This window comes from Moschus berezovskii, chromosome X (genome assembly GCF_049115385.1).
Source record: "Moschus berezovskii isolate FMDL1 chromosome X, NW_MosBer_1.0, whole genome shotgun sequence".
NCBI lineage: Eukaryota > Metazoa > Chordata > Mammalia > Artiodactyla > Moschidae > Moschus > Moschus berezovskii.
This window is the reverse complement of record NC_142488.1, coordinates 22,699,909-22,707,144: the sequence shown is the minus strand read 5'-3', so window position 1 is coordinate 22,707,144 and position 7,236 is coordinate 22,699,909. Positions and strand designations below refer to the sequence as shown.

Genomic DNA, 7,236 nt, shown 5'->3' with positions numbered 1-7,236 from the left:
AGTCTGGGAAGTTTCCACATGCTGTGAGGCAGCTAAGTCCGTGCACCACAACTAGGGAGCACCGTAGAGCCCGTGCTCCTCAACAAGAGAATGCACAGCAATGAGAAGCCCATTCACTGCAACTGAAGAGTAGTCCCCGCTTGCCACAACTAGAGAAAACTTGCATGTACCAACAAAGACCCAGTGCAGCCATAAATAAATAAGTAAATAATTTTAAAAATAGTAAAGCCTTTAAAAATTTCACAGGCCATGTGAGCTATAGCAGTTTATTGGTGAAGACCTAGGATAATGAGTAGAAATGGAGTATATTCATATTTGCTTATTGTCAAATCAATACACATGAAGATTCTTTTTCATGTCCAGCTATAATCTCCACTTGCTCAGGTCTAGGTACCATCTATTAGTGTTTTTTATTGTCAGATACACTATGTCTGGATAATATCACCTTCCCGTCCTCCTCCCTTCGCGAGAAAGAGAGACTCTGAGTGCCATGACTCTTTGGAACCTGTTTATACTGGAACAACTTAGATCTTATTGGCCTGTAATTCCCTCCCTAGAACCCTTTACTTAATGCTGGCTATTTCCTTACCCATGATGCTGCATCAGCTGTCATGCTGCCTTAAATATTGGCTTCCAGTGACTCTGTCAGATGTTGTGTACCATCTTTGTTGATGCTGAACAGATGTTTTCAAACTATGCAGGAAAATGGGAATAAGTCACTTTCTGTTCATGTCAAATTTACTTTTAAGAATTTTATAGTATAAGGGCACAAAGACACATTGTCCAACCATGTGTTCTCTTTAACTCTCCAGGCCATAGTCCCTGCATTCCTAGAGAGATCTCTATCAATGTTGATAACATCTTGGATGTCAGTGGTTGAGGGTGGAGAGGACAGAGTGTGCCTGCTGCTACCCCTGTAAACCAGATGTAGGTCAGGGATCAGGGAGGACACATGTACCCTCACATGTGACTCAGGCTTCTGTGATACCACTGACCTGGGATTTTATTAAAATATAGTGAAGGGATTGAGAAGGGAGTAGTTTTAGAAACCTAAATGAAAGGAGGGTGTGTTTTTCTTATTGGCACTTGGCTGTATTAGCTATTTGAGGAAAGTAACTGGTTTGTTCTGGTGCTATTGCTTCTTAGAAGTGGTCTCCATTGCTAGAACTCTTATTTCTATTTACTTTTGGTAAAAAAGAAAACAAGAAACAGATTAAGCTTTCCTAGTATTTAGGGTTTCCAGATGGGCTTCCTCGGTGGCTCTGATGGTAAAGAATCCAACTGTAATGCAGGAGACCTGAGTTCGATCCTTGGGTTGGGAAGATCTCCTGGAGAAAGGAATGGCTATCCACTCCAGTATTCTTGCCTGGAGAATTCCATGGACAGAGGAGCCTGGCGGGTTATAGTCCATGAGATTCCAAAGAGTTGGACACAACTGAGCAACTAACATGCACACGCATGCACACACACACACACAGGGTTACCAGATAAAACACAGGATGCTCAGTTAAATTTGAACTTCAGACAAACAATAGTTCTTTAGTATAAATAAGTCCCGATGGGGTAAAATAGTTATGTTGCTTATCTGAAATTCAACTTTAGCTAGGCACTTGACAATTTTATTTTCAAAATATGACAAATCTACTAGTATTTAATATATAAATGGACATAGATGCCCACACTCTGCCTATATGTTACTTGGTCACTTATCATATGTCCTGAAAGGAAAGGAGTTGAGAGTGGTCCCATGATTCATGTATGTTTCTTCAGGAGTTGTCACTTACTGACATTTATATGTACCTTTTAAAAAAAATTTATGGATAATTTTATTTTTTAATACTTTTTTTTTACTTTTGTAAACTTTATTTTTTATTTTTTTTTACTTTTGTAAACTTTATTTTTTATTTTTATTTTAATTTTTATTGGAGGCTAATTATTTTACAATATTATATTGGTTGGTTTTGCCATACATTGACATGAATCCGCCCCGGGTGTACATGAGTTCCCCTTCCTGAACCCCCCTCCCACCTCCCTCCTCCCCTTATCCTCCCTCTGGGTCATCCCCGCACACCAGCCCCGAGCATCCTGTAACGTATATTGACCCTGAACTGGTGATTCGTTTCACATAAACTCATTTATTTTAATTGGACGCTAATTACTTTACAATATTGTATTGGTTTTGCCATACATTGACATGAGTCTGCCACGGGTGTACATGTGTTCCCCATCCTGAACCCCCTTCCCATCTCCCTCCCCATAGCATTCCTCTGAGTCATCCCAGTGCACCAGCCCCGAGCATCCTGTATCATGCATCAAACCTGGACTGGTGATTCATTTCACATATGATAATATACGTGTTTCAATGCCATCCTCCCAAATCATCCCACCCTCACCCTCTCCCACAGAGTCCAAAAGACTGTTCTATACATCTGTGTCTCTTTTGCTATCTCGCATACAGGGTTATCATTACCATCTTTCAAAATGCCATATATATGCATTAGTATACTGTATTGGTGTTTTTCTTTCTGGCTTACTTCACTCTGTATAATAGTCTCCAGTTTCATCTACCTCATTAGAACTGATTCAAATGTATTCTTTTTAATTGCTGAATAATACTCCATTGTATATATGTACCACTGCTTTCTTATCCATTCATCTGCTAATGGACATCTAGGTTGCTTCCATGTCCTGGCTATTATAAACAGTGCTGCGATGAACATTGGGGTACACGTGTCTCTTTCAATTCTGGTTTCCTTGGTGTATATGCCCAGAAGTGGGATTGCTGGGTTGTATGGCAGTTCTATTTCCAGTTTTTTAAGGAATTTCCACACTGTTCTCCATAGTGGTTGTACTAATTTGCATTCCCACCAACAGTGTAAGAGGGTTCCCTTTTCTCCACACCCTCTCCAGCATTTATTGCTTGTAGACTTTTGGATAGCAGCCATTCTGACTGGCGTGAAATGGTACCTCATTGTGGTTTTGATTTGCATTTCTCTGGTAATGAGTGATGTTGAGCATCTTTTCATGTGTTTGTTAGCCATCTGTATGTCTTCTTTGGAGAAATGTCTGTTTAGTTTTTTGGCCCATTTTTTGATTGGGTCGTTTATTTTTCTGGAATTGATCTGCAGGAGTTGCTTGTATATTTTTGAGATTAATCCTTTGTCAGTTGCTTCATTTGCTATTATTTTCTCCCATTCTGAAGGCTGTCTTTTCACTTTGCTTATAGTTTCCTTTGTTGTGCAGAAGCCTTTAATTTTCATTAGGTCCCATTTGTTTATTTTTGCTTTTATTTCCAATATTCTGGGAGGTGGGTCAGGGAGGATCCTGCTGTGATTTATGTCAGAGAGTGTTTTGCCTATGTTCTCCTCTAGAAGTTTTGTAGTTTCTGGTCTTACATTTAGATCTTTAATCCATTTTGAGTTTATTTTTGTGTATGGTGTTAGAAAGTGTTCTAGTTTCATTCTTTTGCAAGTGGTTTACCAGTTTTCCCAGCACCACTTGTTAAAGACAGTGTCTTTTCTCCATTGAATATTCTTGCCTCCTTTGTCAAAGATAAGGTGTCCATAGGTGTGTGGATTTATCTCTGGGCTTTCTATTTTTTTCCATTGATCTATATTTCTGTCTTTGTGCCAGTACCGTACTGTCTTGATAACTGTGGCTTTGTAGTAGAGCCTGAAGTCAGGCAGGTTGATTCCTCCAGTGCCATTCTTCTTTCTCAAGATTGCTTTGGCTATTCGAGGTTTTTTGTATTTCCATACAAATTGTGAAATTATTTGTTCTAGCTCTGTGAAAAATACCGTTGGTAGCTTGATAGGGATTGCATTGAATCTATAGATTGCTTTTGGTAGTATACTCATTTTCACTATATTGATTCTCCTGATCTATGCACACGGTATATTTCTCTATCTATTAGTGTCCTCTTTGATTTCTTTCACCAGTGTTTTATAGTTTTCTATATATAGGTCTTTTGTTTCTTTAGGTAGATACATTCCTAAGTATTTTACTGTTTTCATTGCAATGGTGAATGGAATTGTTTCCTTAATTTCTCTCTCTATTTTCTCGTTATTAGTGTATAGGAATACAAGGGATTTCTGTGTGTTGATTTTATATCCTGCAACTTTGCTATATTCATTGATTAGCTCTAGTAATTTTCTGGTGGAGTCTTTAGGGTTTTCTATGTAGAGGATCATGTCATCTGCAAACAGTGAGAATTTTACTTCTCTTTTTCAAATTTGCATTCCATTTCTTTCTTTTTCTGCTCTGATTGCTGTGGCCAAAACTTCCAAAACTATGTTGAAGAGTAGTGGTGAGAGTGGGCACCCTTGACTTTAGGGGAAAAGCTTTCAATTTTTCACCATTGAGGATAATGTTTGCTGTGGGTTTGTCATATATAGCTTTCATTATGTTGAGGCATGTTCCTTCTATTCCTGCTTTCTGGAGGGTTTTATCATAAATGGATGTTGAATTTTGTCAAAGGCTTTCTCTGCATCTATTGAGATAATCATATGACTTTTATTTTTCAATTTGTTAATGTGGTGTATTACATTGATTGATTTGTGGATATTGAAGAATCCTTGCATTCCTGGGATAAAGCCCATTTGGTCATGATATATGATCTTTTTAATGTGTTGTTGGATTCTGATTGCTAGAATTTTGTTAAGGATTTTTGCATCTATGTTCATCAGTGATATTGGCATGTAGTTTTCTTTTAAAAATATGGAACGCTTCACGAATTTGCATGTCATCCTTGGGCAGGGGCCATGCTAATCTTCTCTGTATCGTTACAATTTTAGTATATGTGCTGCCAAAGTGAGCACTATATGTACCTTGTTAAGGGACTTGCAGATATTATCTGTTTTCTAAATGTATTATTATTATACATATTTAATTATAAAGTTATTAGATTTTTACAGCATGTATTATCAAACTTTATTATGCAGTTACTCTTACTTCTTCCCTTTGGATCTATCTGTCTATCTCTTTTGAATCTTTCTCTTCTTTTTTAACTGCCATAGCTTTAAAATCCAAGTAACAAAGTCAATTGAACTCAGCACAAGACTTCTGAACTAAGCTAAATTTAAAAATAGTTTAAAAGCATGCTTGATCATATTGCTCCCCCAGTATTAGCAAAAGCTAATATTTTCCCAGTATTAGCAAAAGCAACTTTTGTACTTTTAATAAATGAAACAATATTGAGCTTAATTTTAAAATAACATTGCATTTTCATTTTCAATGCTTTTAAGATTTAAATTTTGGGAGCCTGCTTTGTAATGTGATAATATATTAGTGTAAGTACTTTATAAATAAAGGTACATATACTTGAACACAACTTAGTAACTAAACCACCACCATACTTGAAAGTGAAAGTGTTAGTTGCTCAGTCATGTCTGACTCTTTGTGACCCCATAGACTACAGCCCACCAAGCTCCTCTGTCCATGGGATTCTCCATGCAAGAATACTGGAGTGGGTTGCCATTCCCTTCTCCAGGGGATCTTCCTGACCCAGAGATCAAACCCAGGTCTCCTCCATTGCAGGCGAATTCTTTATCTGATGAGCCACCAGGGAAGCCCACACTATGTGAACAGTTTTTGTATGCTTGATCCAAGTAGTTTGGAGACCGCTAGCTTAAAGTACTATTTTAGAAAGGGGTGGTAGTAGTGTGGGTTTGTCTCAGTGGAAATACCTACTTGCCTTAGGAAAACTTGCTTATTTTTATTTAAAGCAAATATTTATTTATTTATTTGGATGTTCCAGGTCTTTGTTTCAGTACATGGGATCTTCAATTTTCATTGAGGCATGCAAACACTTAGTTGTAGCATGTGGGATCTAGTTCCCTGATCAGGGATTGAATCTAGGTCCCTTGCATTGGGAGTGTGGGATCTTAGCTCCTGGACCACCAGGAAAGTCTCAAGCTTGTGTATTTTTAATTTGCAATCAATAGCACTCTTGTGGTTGGACCAACTAAAAAATTTCATCAGATTTATACTTGGATGCCCTAAGGAGAGAAATTTGGAAGCCCTTTAATATCTATGTAAAATCTCCAAAAGAGAAACCAGGCTGCTTGGAAGAGAAACTCAGAACCTTTTGTTGCAAAGACCCGGAGATTTTCAAGAAGACCTCATTCCTTAGTTTCTGGTTGCATCAGATTCATAGGAAATTTGCTAAATGCATTGTGCTTCTATCCACATAAAGAGTTGGTCATAGGATACAAATTTACAGTCATAAGATGAATAAGCTCTGGGGACCTCAGGTATAGCATGATGATTATAGTTAACAATACTGTATTATATACTTGGAATTTACTCAGAGAGTAAATCTTACATGTTTTCATGCCCCCTCTCCCCAAAAGGTTACCTATACCTATGTGAGGTAATGGAGATGTTAACTAATCTTTTTGCAGTAATCATTTCACAGTATGTACATGTTGTACATATTGTTGTACATGTACATCATCACATTGCACACCTTAAACTTACCCAGTGTTATATGTCAATTACATCTCAATAAACTTAGGGGAAAGTGTGTGTGGGGAAGGGCAATGTCGATAGAGGGTAAAAACCAGGTACTTTTCTACAAAACCCCTCATGAGGGCATAAGCTTCCTCGGCTCCTTGTGGAATTCTGCTGTGGAATGGGAGGTTCTGGAGGTCACAACCTGGCGACTAAGAGGAGAAGTGGCCTCAGCTGCTCTATGCACTGATTACTCTCGAAATCAGATCTGTGGGTGGATGACATACATGATTGAGTCCAGTGCCTAGAGTGACAGACACTTGTGACAACCAGCTCCCCTCTGCACTTCTGGGCCAGAGCTGCATTGCTCTTGTAACTGCAGCAAGACAGGAACCTCACAGCATGGGTGGCCTGAGGCTTGGCAGCCTCTCAGAACATCGGCAAATACCTTTCACTTCCACAGTTTGGCAGTGCAGTGGTGCGTGGAGATGCCATCCCGGGTTTGCTGGGGAAATATTGGCCTTGGAAGCCAACTTCTCAGGTTGGAATCTTGAGACCCAGGCTTAAAACAGTGTGGAAAGGGCCATAGCATTTCCAGAAACCCTTCTCTTTGGCTACCAACAGATGGTGACTCTAAATCTGCAGTGCAGTCAGGTTGGAAAAGAAGAAAGTATTTAGAGCACTAGTAAAGCCATTATTCGAATAGTATGGAACATAATGGTTTCTTTGGTAACCAAGCCAGAGAGACACCCACACAAAGTTAGAATGCATTGGGCTCATTTCTGT

The 7,236-nt window shown here is 38.7% G+C and overlaps 1 non-coding gene across 1 annotated transcript; it reads right to left on the bottom strand.

The window, feature by feature from the left end:
• Positions 1–4,710: 4,710 nt before the first annotated feature.
• LOC129535375 (U6 spliceosomal RNA) lies at positions 4,711–4,817 on the bottom strand. The gene has a single exon (XR_008681636.1). It is a non-coding gene; the product is annotated as a U6 spliceosomal RNA (small nuclear RNA).
• Positions 4,818–7,236: the final 2,419 nt, after the last annotated feature.